The 17,328-nt window shown below is 32.0% G+C and overlaps 1 protein-coding gene across 1 annotated transcript in view; it reads right to left on the bottom strand.

Moving 5' to 3' along the window:
* The window catches only part of Invadolysin (leishmanolysin-like peptidase, invadolysin), a 215,485-nt gene that overhangs the window by 119,639 nt on the left and 78,518 nt on the right, over window positions 1-17,328 (bottom strand). The window lies entirely within an intron of this gene.

Genomic DNA, 17,328 nt, shown 5'->3' on the forward strand with positions numbered 1-17,328 from the left:
AAGTTAAGAAATTAATAAAAGGTGGAATTGATCAGTTTACTTCCGCGAGGCAAATATCAAGATATTTCCCTTTGTTTTTCAGTTTTGAAGACAACCGTTCAATTTTACCGACAACCTCCGACGAGTTTTTAATGAGAAAGTGATGAGAATTTCGTCGATATTTGCGAAGGAAAATATTCGAAGAATCGGTGGAAGAGACAGAGACGGGGAATGAAAAATTTGCCAGCATCCGGCACCATCTCAGACAGCCAATTGCCAACGGAAGATTAATGCCATTCCAGGATTGTTCGATTCTCCGCGCCTGACCTACGGACAAACGAATAATTTCCGTGGAGTCATCACATTGGTCGGCAGCTTTTGATGAAGTGCTAGCCTTCTCTCTTTTCTTTTTTTTTTTTTTTTGCTGTTACGTTTTGCTCTTTCGATGATGTAAGGGCGTCGTTTCACTGAAACTAAACCTTTACCAGGAGTAACTCTTTCGCGAAAAATCGAACAAGAAGTTAAGTGGAATGGGATCGAGGAACTGGATTCGACATTCCCATCCCGTTTCGGACAAGAATGATACGCATTACAGGTGGAATATTTGATTCGGGCGTTGGCTCACAACTAAACGTTACTCGATAAACGATTTCGGATTTCAGCTCGATCTTTCTCGCCTGTCTCGCCTCGTAAAGTGGAAAAGATTCAAAATGATCGATAGACTTTCTTTGCGTAAGTTTCGAGGAAGGTAATACAAGATGAAAGAAAGTATTTTCTGAAGACACGAGAAAAACGGAAAGGACTTAATCAGTCAAAGAATTGACAGGCTCTGCGAACGGCTGCTTATTCTGGTTGGAAATTTTTTTTTTCTTTTGATATAAAGTTTAACACTAGAACCATCAAACTTTAAAAACTTGTTAATATTAACATACAGTTGATATACATATACAAATATTTTTAATATATTCAGCCATTTTACAAATTGTTTATTTCAGAAGCATAACAAATAGAATTTTCTGGATACTTAATGATAATACAGTTTGTTGCAACAACTTGATGATATATGCCAAACGTATGGTTACGTTTTAAACGAATATAATTACTACGATTTCGTTGCCTGCGCCCCCCGATGCAACGCCCAGCTTTTACCGTCACAAAAAGTAATTTACAGAGGCTTTTTCAGAGTTGCATTTGCCAGAGGACATGTAACATGTTTCGCGGCGTTACAGGTATTTCTATTTTAACCATCGAAGAGGATTTTTCGCGATCGTTTTTGCAATCTTTCCGTGAAAAAATATGCGTTTACCTTGTGTAAATATAACACATGCAGCATATCGCCAATTTGTTAACCAACGCGATTAATAAAATCAAATTTTTGAAGAAATTGATTTAAAATAGGAAATTATAAACTACTTGCTTATTTAGGAATGATTGCATCAAAAATTAGTTCCTTAAGAATAGGAAATATTTGTTCCTTTCATTTTTTAATTTTTAAAATAATTAGTCAAGATGTTAATCAAGAAAAATCGGGCTTTTGAGAAGTATAGTTTAATAATTGCAGTGAATGGATAAGTAAATTTATAGAAATATTTGATTTATTTAGAATTCCAATTAAAAGTGATGAAATATATACCTTTTGTGCATTAATCAATAGCGTTAGATACGTGGTATATTTAAAATAGAAAAAAATATGAGATGAGTAAAAGATATCATATATTGATCCTGTACCAATACAGAAGTACCTCTATATGAATATAAAAGTTTGATTCTCATATTTCGTATCTCCATTTGCAGTGAAATCAATTAAAAGATTTCACATTCACCGTTATAGCATACGTTTCTAGGTCAAGAATTAATGAAGGAAATGTTTCATTTAAATATCACATATTTATGGAACAAAAATGTATTGCAAAATATACTATACTATAAAAGCATTATTAATTGTAAATATTATTTATTGCCGATCAACATTGTCTTTTTTAATGCATGTTTAAAATAACAACGTTAATAAAAAAATTGAAACTAATTATTTATTTCTGTATTATAAAATAAAATAAATATTATAAATTATTGCAAGATATTAGTATTATTATTAATAAGGTTATATTAATATTTCATTTCTATTGAAATAGAACATTTTCTTTCTTTTTTTTTTTGCTAACGTTAGTCGGTAATAAATTCTGTAAGTAAGAGCTTCTGTTTTATATTATATTTATTACTGTGCCAATGCATATTGAAACGAAACAATTCTTGCATCTTGCAAGTAGAAATATCTATTTCGTCTCTTATTATACTTATATTTTGAGGGCATTTTATATGGGATGGTATAACAGTTTTAAAACTCAATTTCCCAGTTTAAAAAAGGTATATTGTTACATGCGCGAAACATTCGACAGTGTTTTTAGACTGCACACGATACCAGTGAAATCTATAGACAAAAATATTCTATTTTTAGAATTTATAAAAAAGAGATGAGAAAGATAGATACACCTGAAATCTATATGTTAAACAAACAATATGCGTTATAGAGCGAAAAAATAACAAACCGATTGTTTTTTTAACGTTTCCAAATAAAACGAATATTTTATCGATTATTATCGATTTTATAAAATAAAATAACATAATAAAGAATTATTAATAAATCCACCATGTGCATACTGTTTTCAAAGAAGAAGTATCTAACAGACTAAATTTTATCTGAAAATAAAACTAAGAGCACTTTCCAGTTTTATATATACATATATATATTTGTATTCAATATGTTTTCCGGCAGACAAACAAACCGATAGTATTCCGAAAACAGTTTCAATACAATACAGATAAAACCGTGCAGCGCAGAATAGAACGCATAGTAAATATGAAAATACAATATAACTAGATTTTATAATTAAAATTCATACGAGACTTTTATATGAATTCTGCGCAAGAGTAAAATTACTGAAGGGATTTGATGAAACAGTAAAAAAGAACGGGAATGCGTTCAATATTGACGTTTCCATTTTGGGTGGAAAAGGAAAGATTGAACAGGCTAAAGTACGATATTGGATAGTGCATAGTATAATCATGATTAATTGTAAAATGTAACTAAATTATTCTCAAGATTACACTACATGGATGTACAATGGATTTTGATTTCTTATTGGTAATTATAAGAAATAAATAAAAGATAAAAAAAAAAAAGAATTACTGCTAAAAGAAAAACATACTAGTAGGAAAAATGCTGATTTTTTCCATTGTTATTCTAGCAAAAAACATTGACGAAAGGAAAGGAATCATTTAAAATGACAAGATTTTAGATTAATTTCATCATGTACGATATTAAAGCTTTGAATCGTTTTATTCTTTATGTTTATCACGTAAAATTATTACTTAACATTTATTCTTCAGGTTTATTACTTATCGCTTCCTGCATACAAGTAAAACATGCATACATATAAACCATGACAACTGTATGTTCTCAAAAATATAGGTATCATAAAAAGTGGTAATATGCAGTTGAAGTCTTGTTTAGAACGGACAGTCTTTAATTTATGTTCTTTCGTGACGCTTCGTACGTACAAGTAACAAGTCTCAGCGTTGTGTCAGACGCGCGTACGTAGATTCACAGGTGCACTTATAAATAAGGCACTCTAGCGTTATTTATGCGCCAAGAATATTTCCAAGGAAAACTAAGGACTTCTATACTTGTTTTCAAGATTTAGTGGATCAAAGATAAGTTCAGTAAAAATTCTGAACGTTCTTTTACGACCAATGACGATAATATACGTATGTATATTACCCTTGTTAGTTGAAATGTCCTACTTAGAAAATGATAAAACTTCGGTTACCTTCAGTTTTTAAATGGTATTTAGATAATTTTAACTAAGAATGTCTATGTACTATCGTTATTATACTAACAAGTCTACATAACATTACTAACAAGTAAAATTTACTAGAAAGTCAAAAGTGAGTTTAATGGTAGTACATCCCAATTATATAAACAATTTCAGACAATTCTTCGCTTTCGATTATCAATTACTTTAATCTAAAAAAAATATCTTTCCACTACCTCTTGTATAGTATATATATATATTTATTTATTTATCTGAATGGGTCTTGGTTCACAATTTCCTCTTATTTTTTGTATACCGTGCATTGTATAGAAAGTGTTACATACAGCATATAGCCAATATATATATACAAAAAGAAAAAGATAATACGGAAAATTGTGTATAAATAAAAAAGCAAATATAATGCATTCTACAAACGTAAATTCGAAATTGCTCTATCCAATTACTTTCATTTCATCCAGGCAGTTACATCATCATGGGCATCGTACAAGCGTTCCTATCATTTGAAAACATGGAATTTCTTATACATACGTAGATACATGTCCTTTTACATATGCATGAAATGGATGCAGCTACTCGTAACATAAAGATACCTTACACAAGCATATCTTCGCATGTATTACGCACGTGTTTCCTGGTAGCTTCTTTTCACGAAAATTCGGCAGAAGCTCGCTTGATACACCTTTTTTTTTTGACGTTTCACGGTGGTAACATGAATCATGTAGTTGCATATTGCCTGCTTGCGTCTCTTTCAAAATATTACCGGGATTATTGGGTTTCGTAATAAATTGAATTTGTAACCAACGTTTCGTGTACATACATATAACCGCAGCTTTAATTCCGTAAATATATGTAGCAATCCGCGTATCAATAGCATCCGCTTATTCCAGAGGAGTTTAACTTTTTCAACTGAGTTTGTTTTTATGGAAATTCCGACGTTAATCCGTGGTTAGCGAATATATAAATAAAAGATACATATATGAACAGTAGTGCGCGTTTGTACCAAGCTATACATGTTATATGTATGCTCAACGTCTTTGGCTTAGCTTATTTGACTAATTATCAGTATCGTGTTTGAAACGAAGCTTGTTTCAGTAAAGTGTATCGAAACAGTAGAAATTTTCGACCAGACAATTTTTATCATTTTATAAAACAGTAGCGACAACTTAAAGAATTTTAACTGATGTTATATAATTATATAATAATATATACTTATACTGCTTTTGCTTGCTTTTAGAATATAACATGAAAACATGTTGCTTTTAGAATATAACATGAAAAATCTGTCTGGTTGATTATACTTAATACCGTACAAAAATCTGTCTAATATAAATCACAGACAAAACTCCAAATGTTAAAATTCGCAATAAACGGAATAAAAAAGGAAAAATAGTATTTAAGTATAGGAAACCTTTATACTAATATGTCAAATAAAAGCCATTTATACAACATCATCGCTGGAGAAAGACTTCGTCGTTCAACTAACATCACATGCACATTTTTCTCATCATCGTCATCTTTCGCGATGGGCACTGAATTGAATTTTCGCAGATGCCCTTATCATGGAAAAGCAATCCTCCTTGAGAGTAGACAGAACAGACGGCATTGGCCGTAAATTTCATAAATGGAGCAAGAGAGACAAGGACGGAGAACGTAGACTGATATTGTACCCCTAGGAGACTACTATTCCGTTCAAGTTTATCACCCGGATGCACGGCAGGATGGTTAGATTTGCGAGCAAGTAGCCCCAATCGACCTAAACAACAAGATTATTCCGCTAATTGGTACGTGCATCTCACGCATCTAGAATAGCGTGACACGACGGTTGCGGTGAGATAGTCACGAGTCATCGACCATTCCAACTGCGGATTCATCGATTTTAATTGCTTATCAACGAATTATCATTTAATTGAAATCACAACGAATTGTTATGTATCTAGGATCACGTACTAATCATTAATTATTCTTCATTTTATCACGTTATCTATCAAAAGATTTAATAATCGTTTCTAACGATTATGCCGAGGTTTTTTATGGGTTTATGGGAAATTCGAAAATGAAAAATTGCACAGAATGCACATAACATGAAAATATATATATAAAATATTCAAAGTATAGTGCTTTGTACAATACATATTACGATACTCGATAGATGGAATAATTTTCTACTTAGCTTCCATTTCCTTCATTACATCGTAGGAAATATGAATTTGCATATCTCTAAGATCTATCAAAATATACGTACGTAAGTACGTATCCTTTAATTCAGAGAAAACGATTTCACTAGTATGTCTCGGATGTAATGCTTCTCTGTTCCTTTCTCTCCCTCAATCTTCTTTCATTCGATCTTCCCTCTCCCCTCGTTTCTTTATTATAGCTTTACAATTTACTCAAAGAGTAAAGAGAAAAATGTGGATTGAACGAAACTCAAACGATGTCAATGCAAATAAGATACGTTCTCAGCTTTAAAAGGTGTAATGCAATATACCCAGAGGCAAGAGATGCAACGAATTAAAATGTAAATTCAATAAGCATTCATGAAAGCCTTTGACGAGAAGATAATATCGTAGAAGATGGCATGTTTTCCTATATTATAGAAAATTTCTTGTGGAATTTCATCTGTGACAAGCCTTAAGGATTGCATTATATAATTTTTTAATAAATTAACAGCGTGTACTTCTTTTATCGTATAAAGTATCAGGTTAAATGAAACGCTACAATTAATCATTACGCAATTAATTTATAATTTTCTCCAATTTTCTAGCAAATGCATATGATAATTATCCCTAGATTTCCGAACAGGTATGTATATTTGACCTATGTTTCGTAACAAACGTCCGAATGTTTTACAGTATTCACAATAAATTTAAAAGTCAATTGATACACCGGGTATTCTAAAATACAAAGTTCCTGTTGTTCCTGTTACGAGTAGACCCTATTTTACAGACTACGAAAAGCAAAATGAATGATGCAACGGCTGCTTTACCTGTTATTTCTGTGCACGAAAAATCTAACGAATATAAAACATCACCCTTTAGAGTTTTGTAAAGCTTTTAATGGAAAACGGATTAAAACTCTAGAGTGAATTGTTTCGATCGAGTGAAGTTAGTCACACTTTTAGCGCGCAGGCCAGCGCAATTCATGACTTTCCTCTCCAAATGAGAAAACAGCGAAAGGAACGCTAACTTTCCATCTAGTCGATTTACAAATGAAAAAGTACACTACTTCTGCAAGCACTTTTTGTTTCTTTTTCTAATGAAAAATTGATCTCGTAAAATATCAACAATAAAGTGCGGTTCGTAAATTCACAAGTATAACAACAAATTAAAAGAGAAATTGTTACTACTTAATGAATATAGCACTTTAACTGTAGAGAATTTTGGTAGAATTGAAAAGTAGAACAAAACCTTCATGAAAGTCTAACTAATTTCGTTATAAACATAGTTTACATAATACGGTATACACGTAGAGTATACATCTTATCCATAAAATTAAGAAGCTAATACTATTTGATGTCAACTTCCGAACGCTATAAAATATATAGGTATACACTATAAAATAATATAAGGTCGTCCGAAAATTTTCTTTCGTTTTATAAGGAAATAGTGGACGCACGACATTTTCCGTTTTATATTATTTTATCGCATTACGTATGATCTATTTTGTTATATCAAAATAAAGATCACAACGTTCGGCAGATTAGGTTTCATGTTTGTACAAAAATGCATCGTTGTAAAAGACGTATCTGTAAAAGAAAGACACTTTCCGGACGATCCAATATAAGACTGTCGCATTCCAGCAGAGGAAGGAAGAGAGGAGAATTTGTAATATTTTTTAAATATCTGTAGCTCAATAAAATTGAAACTTGAAATCACACCAAATAAATAATAATTGTTCTTCATTTTCTTGAACGTTAAGAAATTTTCTAATAATAACGAAACATAATTCGAACAAATATGATCCAAGAAACGCAATAGGGCGAATGTTACTCGTGTTACTTATTGCCAGCAGGGGTTACAATACGAATTTAATACTTTGATCTGTTTCAAGGAACTAGATAATACGATATGTCTCGTAGACGGACACAAAATAAGGAATAAGATAGGGAATAAGCGTGTCATAAAGTCATAAGTTTCAAGGGGCAACAGGGAAATTAATTTTTATTAACCCTAAAAAAATCGCGGCTTATATATGACGAAAATTCTCGAGAGATTTCTGTAGGAAACTTTTCGTGAATGTTTCTTCAACTTCGTCCGCTGTCAAGGAGAAAGCAAGTTGGACCCTTTTTTTGCGTGTCGAAGAGAAGTGCCAGGTAATTAGTGGAAGTTACATGGTAGCGAGAAGTTAGTAACAAGTAAGTTGGCAATTAGTCGACAAACAGAATTATTCGAAGTCGTTTAAATCGGTTAAGACTTTGCAAGATCAATCTTACAAGCGAAAGTGATTCAATTTTAAACATCCCTTCAATCAGTTTCAGTAATGTTTGAAACGCTCGAGTTTCATTGACTTTGCTAAACAATTAAATTTAGTGATTTAAAGAATTGATTAATTATTAAAGCTATCATATGTCTGTTTCGAAGTTAATTCTAATTCTTTAAATAATTAAAAAATTGTTTAATCCTGATGTTCATAGTATACTACAAATACAATATGGAATTGTGCATTTTCAATCACGCCACATTTTATATGTGACTGATATCAAAATATATTTAATTATGTATAGTAATATAATTTCTCTATTATTATTTATGATATTACATCAAATTAATTTTTATCAATGGATTAAATATTGATGAGTCACAATTAAATCCAACAAAATTTATTTTTCAATCATAAAGTTTCAAGCATTTAATTAAATCCATTACATCTTGATCTATATACTATTCACTTCCGAACAACATTTAACATAACAATAGTAAGTTCAGAACATTCATCGTGTTCTGCCTAAAATCTGGCGTTTACGTAAACGGAAGCAATACGAAAGCAACGACATAATCGATCGAAACTTGCATGCCAGACCGCTTTTTGTTGTGCATTCTGCTATTCGCTGTGCCAAATTAGAACTCGTTTGACCTCACTGAACTCATAAACAAATTATCTCTTTCGCTGCCTACGATACTTTCCTCTCTCTAAAATAAATCTTCTCAATAAGAAAAAATCTAACTTTATTTATAGCTAGATAATATAAATGTTCTGATACGTATGCAGTTACATCATCGATACAAAAGTCAAGTTAAACAATCTTTTTGCAAATTTCATTACTCTATCATACCATCATTATTACATTTACAGACATACGTGCTATCGGAATATTTTAACATTTGATAACTAGTAAAGTATAGAGAAGAAGGGCATGAGAGTTTGAAAAGGCGGTTAAGTTTTACGTGACATGTATACACACGTAGGTTCTGTCGAAAGGGAATAAATTTCAATGTTGCAATTCGAAGCTGGCTGGTCTGATTGAAACGAAACCACTGTAAACCCACTCGTCGCGAAATGATCGTAAGCTTCACGAATCCTTGAAATTCTACGAAACGTAAGATAGCAAGGTTGAGTCACGAACCTCGATGAAAGACAGAACGAGGTTAATCCACGTGCAGCTCTTCGGCTCACGAAGTAGCTCGCTCGACAAATTTGATTTTAGCGACTGAGTACACTTGATATGCGAAAATCACTTCCGCAATACGAATTATAAACGTTATACTACGCGTCTCGAGATAAGTTTAAATCAATCGCCTTTGGCACAACTTGCTCCTCTTCGGTTGAAATTTCTCTGAATATCTTCGAATTCGATGATTATGCGCGTTACCTACAGTAATACTTCAATCTCTTGGATGAAAAGATAGAGTTATTTTTTATTTTTCCATCTTATTTATTTCAAACGCATTTTATGAGAAAAATAATATACACCTTCCTAACTATTACGACAGTTACAGAGTATGAGATAAATCTTTGAAATGATTAAAAACTCGTTAAAACCTTTAAGAATTATCTGGTTTGAAATCTAGAAAAATAAAGAATCCATATATTCAATCTCATAATGAAAATTGCAAAATGTAGAACAACCTATTGTTCTATACGTATTTTTTAAACTGAATCTCCGATAGGGTAACTGTATTAACAGGAAAATATATTAATTGCTTTTAAATAGATCGCAATATTAAATAGCATTTTACAAGATCTTCGAAATAATTGTAAAACATTGGAGCACCGATAATTGATTAAAAGAATGTTAACACAAATTGATCCGATGGGGCTTAATCAATCAAATGATACCTATTTGCTGTTTGTTTAACACGAGGTAGAACCGTGGTGTAGAGGCTAAGTTTCGAATACGGATTTTCTCTGTGTTGCAATTAACGTCTAGCTCGGATTGCAGGTTGAATTCGACCGATACTCATTCCTCGGAACCGGCGTAACTTGACATCCAAGCCACGCGAGACGAGACGCATTTGATATCGACAACACCTTCCTGGTAATTAATTTGATGTTGCTTAATGCTAGAAACGGAAATTAGATAAGGATCTTGCTTGAAACGTCCAAACAAATGTACTAGATATACGTTGAATTAATTGTTCGAAGCTGCTGTCTCTTATGCTCATTACGCTTTCAATAATTGAGGTGATATAGAATAAAGGTAAGAAAATGTATTGTATGGTATAATATATCCGTAGTAATATATAACATACAGTAAAGTGAAGTTTAATTGCAATTGAAGAAACGCGAAAAAGGAAATTCATTTCTATTCGTGAAATCAATCAATTTTAGTTCATCTAAAAAATAAAGTTAGAATTTGAAAAAATTTAACGGGAAGTTTATATATGTATATTGGTGCAAATGTATTATTCCATACGATACGTTTGCGTTCTATACAATCGTCAAAAGTTTTTTCATATGTATATCTGTTCAATTATTGAGAACATAATAGGTATAACAGACAGCAGTTTGGAGTAATTAATTCAAAGTATATCTAACGCAGAATTTTCTCTTTGATGTAATTCTGCATCGTATTACTCACGGCGAATTAAACTGCCTATGAAATATTTAATAACAAATATTTTATGTAGTAATATAATATATTTCATACTTTCATACAATACATTTCATGACGATAAAATACAGATAATTGTCGAGACACTGAATATTAATATTGACAATTAATGAAATACAGAGTCCGCTCGAATAACATGTAAAAGCGAAAAGATGTAAAACAACATTTTTTTCATTCTCGGAATAGTTTTCGAGAAAAATAAATTTGGGAATTTATTACATGCATTTACTACGGCGATTCTTAACTAAACATGTTCAAACTCTATTTCCTCGAAGATGAAGTCTTAAATAGAGAAATTTTATTCTACATTTTCGATTTATTTTCACACGTATAATAACCTACTGTCGATTACATAGTTCTGTCCAGTCCAAAATTAACTATGTTCAAGTATTCTTGATAAATATTCAAACTTGATTTTTTCAAGAACGAAGCCAGAATGAAAAGACGATTATTTTATATTCTTTTCCAATCTTTCCGCAAGGAATCACGTTGTGTCCGCTTTCACATGTTGTTCAGCTGAACCCTGTGCAAGTAACCGTACCATTTCACAGAATTCCAACAATACAAAGTTAAATATTGTTTAATTAAAATCTAATTGCATATCTGAATCCAGTAATAACAGTTGACTTTATTACAGTAACGCTACGAAAATGTAATTACAGTAAGAAACTATTTAATTTTAATTTAGACTAAAATACGTGATTATGTAATTTCCTCATCGATTACTAATTAAATTACAATTATTTTAATTTTTTTAGCATTATTCGATTAAAGCTATATAGATTTTCGTTTATTTCTACCTCTCATCTAGACCATTTTAGCTTCTTTTTCGCGAAATCTGACATAGAAGTGAACTTACACCGGATTTTTAGCTGATGAGAAAAGCGGATAGCCGGAAATTGTCGAACTCGGCACTTTGTTCGTATAAAGGAACGAAAAAGGAGCGATTGCGTGCACCAATCGTAAAATAACTCTTTCCAGTAACGACAGGTATACTATAAAAATCGATCTTGGTTTCCTGCGCTCGCTCTGAGGAATTCGAATTGGTAGAAAAGTACATCTCCGCTAAATTGTCTACACAACATTTCAGCACGTTATAATAGCACAGAAATTATATCATATAAAGCTTCGTAAGGAAAAATACAATATATCATAATAATATAATAACATCAACAGGAAGGTTCAATCATATTGTTTATATTTTCGTGACTACTTTAATTTTATTTTTGTTCTTAATTTTAATATCCGTTTATGTATCTGCATCATGTGCACTATTTAGTTTATATACATGATAAATTAACAATATTAGATATCATCAGTCACATTAACATAAAGCGATGATCTGATTATTAGATACAAAATTATTCGTTCCATTGAGATAAACAATTTTCCGTGATTTTAAGATAGCAATGTTGAAATCACACCAAATAAATAATAATTGTTCTTCATTTTCTTCAACGTTAAGAAATTTTCTAACAATAATGAAACATAATTCGAACAAATATGACCCAAGAAATGCAATAGGGCGAATGTTACTCGTGTTACTTATTGGCAGCAGGGGTTACAATACGAATTTAATACCCTTAGATCTGTTTCAAGGAACTAGATATTGAGCTTTGTCTCGTGGGCGGACGCAAAACTTATTGCACGTAATTTGAAATGATCGTTTCTCTCGACCTCGATAAAGAATAAGCGTGTCATAAAATCAAAAGTTTCAAGGGGCAACAGGGAAATTAGTTTTTATTAACCCTAAAAAATCGCGGCTCATATATGGCGAAAATTCTCGAGAGATTTCTGTACGAAACTTTTCGTGGAAGTTTCTTCAACTTTGTTCACCGTCAAGGAGAAAGCAAGTTGGACCTTTACAAAATTATTGTACAAAATTATTCGTTCTATTGAGATAAACATTTTTCCGTGATTTTAAACATACGGGTATCCTTGAATAAGTAACTAAATTTTATGAACGCGTTGACATATGAATAGAAAAAATAACGATGTTGTCATTCATATCGAAGCGCATATGACACAACAATGTAGTAATCTCTATTGAATTTCTATTGAACCGGGAAACGAATATTGAAAATTATTTTCGAATGTATTCTCTATGGTATGGCATACGCGGAGATTTTTGAAGTTTCAAAAATATGTCACTCTATTTAAAGCATATTTTTTTCCATTTTCCGAAAAATAATTTAACAAAAATCATACGCCAGAAAATCGGCGACAAAGCAACGTGTTAATTTATTTTTCCTAATTAATTACTTTTTAATTAAATTAACTATGAATGTTTCATATATTTTTATATCGTACGCGTTCTCTGTTTAGTTTATAGTTTATTTTATATTGACTTATCTACTGTTCCACTTAAATACAATTATTTGAAGCGAAATAAGTATAAACATTAAGAAACTATCAACGCCAATGGAAGACTCTCAAAAATGTGCGGTTTTAAAAGATTTCAAATAAACAATTGTTCGAAGTATACCGATAAATAAATACAAATCTTAAAGTTCTTGAAACAGAAGTAGAAACAAAATAACAGGAACACGCACGGGAGAATGTAACGACTAACTGTAACGAAAAAATTAAAATAAATACGATGAACCGTGCGTCTAATTTCAATTTCTACCCGGCTCTTTCTCGCTCATCTCCAGTTTAATTAAATTTGTTTAGAGGTAAGATAGCGTTGGTAGTAGTGTTGGCAATGGTTGAAGATGCTACAGTCGTTTTCGTTCACCGTGCACGAATACTTGGCAGCCTTGGCACTTCCTCTCTTACCAAGTCACACGGTTCAATTCCGTCGTAAGGAGGAAAGACGTCAAGATGGAACTTTTTCCCCGACCTTCGTACCGACGAAATTTTTTTGCCGAAGAAGAGAAAGATTCTCATTGGGGTGGAAATCCCGTAAGGGGTTGCAATTTCACGAGACCCCTGTTTTTAGGATCGTTCTCGCCCGAAGTAGTTACTCGCCAAAGTAGACGAAGGAAATTAGAAAATTAGAAATTAGAAAAAATCTGATGGAATAGTACAATCTAAAGAGAATAGATAGGTCGCGTGTGCGTTATTTATTTTTCCTGATACTCGGGATCATTAAGAAATTAACTAGGCAAAATTGCAAGAAGGAAATTATTCTAAAACTATTTTAGCTAAATCCTAAATCCAAGAGATTTTATAAATTAGAAACAGAAAGGTTGGTTGCTAAGTAGGAACATATTTTGGGTAGATATTTATGCGATAGAAATATCGATATTTTTTAATAAATTTCATATGTGTAGCATATTTTGATATCACAACTAATAAACAAATATTTTCATGTTACTCTTATATATCGCAATATACTCTCGATATACTCTCGTGTTCGAGAGTATGGAATCACTTTGTATTCCATAGAATCCACAGAATAAAACAATAAAGTGAACCAGCTTAGAATTCTGATATCTTAGAAAATTTGTCACCATGAAAGATTCATTATATACTGTCTTTTATTTACATCTACGATTGTTGAAACGTGTAATGAGAGTCAAGGTGCAAGAATATGGTGCAATATAGTAATATAGATGTCGATATAGTCTCAGACAGATATGATCGATGTTTCAAACGTTTAATGTTACCAAGATTTTGTTATAAGCGTATAAAATCCAATTTGGGTGCAATTTGTAAATGGTTCATGAATCGAATTTCATTTAACCATTAGTTTGAAATTGTAGTATTTATATACTCGGAAGTTAGTAGCTCGGTAAGTGGTATGAATAAAATTGACTACATCGAGTATATTCGTAATTATCGTCACGATGTTCGTCTAATTGCTACATCAAAAAAGGAGCTGGTAGGCTACGTTCGGACTAGTATGCCATCGCGTGCGATGCCAACACGCAACTAAACCGTATATACCATACGTCAATAGGAGGTCTATCATGATAAGGAAGCAAGACGCGGAATGCAACTACTCAATGTGGTTTTTCAAGTATTCAAAGTTAACGTTACATAAAGTAAATGCTACTATTTCTTCTGTGTATAAAGCTTTTCAACACGGTAGATATATATGAGTTTCGAAACATTGTTAGCCGCGCGGTGTGAACACATTTACGTGCATACAATACCTCACGAAATTATTTGACCATTTACCATATAGGAAACTCTTATATGCTTTAAATTAATTGCGTTTCGTCCGCAGATTCTAGATTATATATTCAAGAACATATAGAAGATAATTTCCAAGATTTTTGGGAAGAAACTTTTGCAGGAATTAAAATTTTAGATTGTTTGTTAAATTCTAAATCGCGGAGATTTTATGAATTAGAAACAGAAAAGTTACGGTAGTTTGTAAGTAGAAATACATGACATAAAACGAGACAATATACATCGATTGGCTTAGCTTATAATGTTTTTCTGTAATTTCATATCAAATATTCGGTAAAAAGAAGAAGACGAGAAACACATTATATCATACGCGTAATGTTATTGTATCTCCTGATATTACTGCATATGTTATTATATGATATTTAAATATCATAATGATAATATTATTGCGTTCCAACATAGAATTTACTAATTCTATAAGTCTGCGCTTCTAATGCATAAAAAAAAGACGCGAGAAGGTCAATTCCAGAGAACATTTATTCCATTCTAAGCAACAATGTCAATTGCACTGTACATATAAGAGGAAACAGGAGACGTTGATACTTTTTATTGATCGTGTCGATCTACTGGAATAGATGTGATATTTTCTCATCTGGTAAAATTCCAGAGCAGCAGGTCAATCGGTACAACCTTGCAAGAATCAGCGTTATGCTCAGTATGTTGGCATAACGCAAGCACGGCTGTAGGATTCGGGGATAGCAAGGATTCAAGGTGGAAAGGAGAGTGGGGAAAGATTTTCGATGCTTCGCTTTGCATACTAAGCTTTGTAATATCCTTTGTATTATGCTCGACTTCCCCTATACTCGGTCACCCTCGTGAACAGCAACAGCGAATCTACATATGGATCCGCGGTGTGTTGCAATCCTGCGTTAGGTTATCGCAATTTGCATCTCACGTGGTAATGAGTTGGTAGGGATTTAACATTATGGAAAGACCTAGGATGGAAAAAGAGTTATGGCGAACCTCTTGCTGTTTCGTGTACACGTCTTCGTCTCATTTTATTTTTAAATTACTTCCCGGCTCTTTATGAAAGGGAGAACTGTATGGTAACGTACCATTACAAGGAACATGATATACATAAAACAATATGATCGGATTTATGTCATTATCTTTTAACATGCTGTAAGAAGAAGATCGTAGTTTTCATAGCATTAAATTGATTCCATGTTTTTATAGGTATCATTCCAATCTTATTAATTATTGGAATTAAGTATCAGCGTATTTGATCATTTTTATCAATACGATACGAGAGTCTATATTGTGGATTAGAAAAATTCGCCACTTGGTGACATAGATTTTATAATTATAAAAATTATATCTGTAACTAAAATTCAAAATCGTATCGATGATTTGTTAGATAGAAAAGATCTGACCATTAAACATATTAAAATATAGTTTAGGAAGGAGATATGAAAATATATTGTCTCTTAAATAATTTTACCGACCTAACGATTAGAAATTTCAAATTGAATAAATTTCTAACATCTAATGCAACGTCAAAATTCGACGATATAGTTTTCGTGTGATAGATAGAAGATTACGAGAATGCGTTAGAGAAGCAGGAACCAACTTGTCTGCCCTGCTTCATTCTATTCAATGGTCGCGACCGCGGTGGTAACTCTGCCATGAAATTAGACCGGCTGTTTCCAATTTTCACTATTTCGACTAGTTGTAGTAAATAATTGCCCGTCATTTTGCACCATTTGGAGTAAGTGGCTGCCCGTGAAATGGATGTGAAGTAAAATCTGCCAAATCGACCTCTTCTCCACCTCCTCGAGCCTATCTTCCTTTTCGAATGATATTCACCCTCGAGAATTTATCTCTGGCGAATGCACGATAGTAATAGTATCGTTCATCGTATCAATCGTGTCTTCAAGAAGGGTCAAAACTGTCCGTGTGAAAGTACTTCAACATTTTAAATATAGAATGAAGATGCCCTTTTACTCGGCTTTTAAAAATTTTACGAAGCGTCACAAATTTATCATTTATTTCTAAAAGATTTGTATATAAATACCTCTGAGAGTGACAGGTTATTTCCTTTCCTCATTTAAGTAATTTCTATATCTCTTCCTTTTGTATCTGTTCCTTCACTCGCATTAAAGCAATTTCTTTTAGCCGCCAAAGAAAGTCAAAATTAAAAATGTTAACGCTGTCATTTCATAAATTTTAATTAAAGGCTCTTCGTATATAAGAATAATTTACATGTACACATATATATATATATAAAATATAAAATATAAATATATATAAGATAGCACATATTAGAGAACAGATTACACTTGCTACTCCTGTGCAAAGCATTTAACAAGGTTTACTTCAAGTCCTCAC

This window comes from Bombus vancouverensis, chromosome 7, assembly GCF_051014615.1.
Source record: "Bombus vancouverensis nearcticus chromosome 7, iyBomVanc1_principal, whole genome shotgun sequence".
Classification (NCBI taxonomy): Eukaryota; Metazoa; Arthropoda; class Insecta; order Hymenoptera; family Apidae; genus Bombus; species Bombus vancouverensis.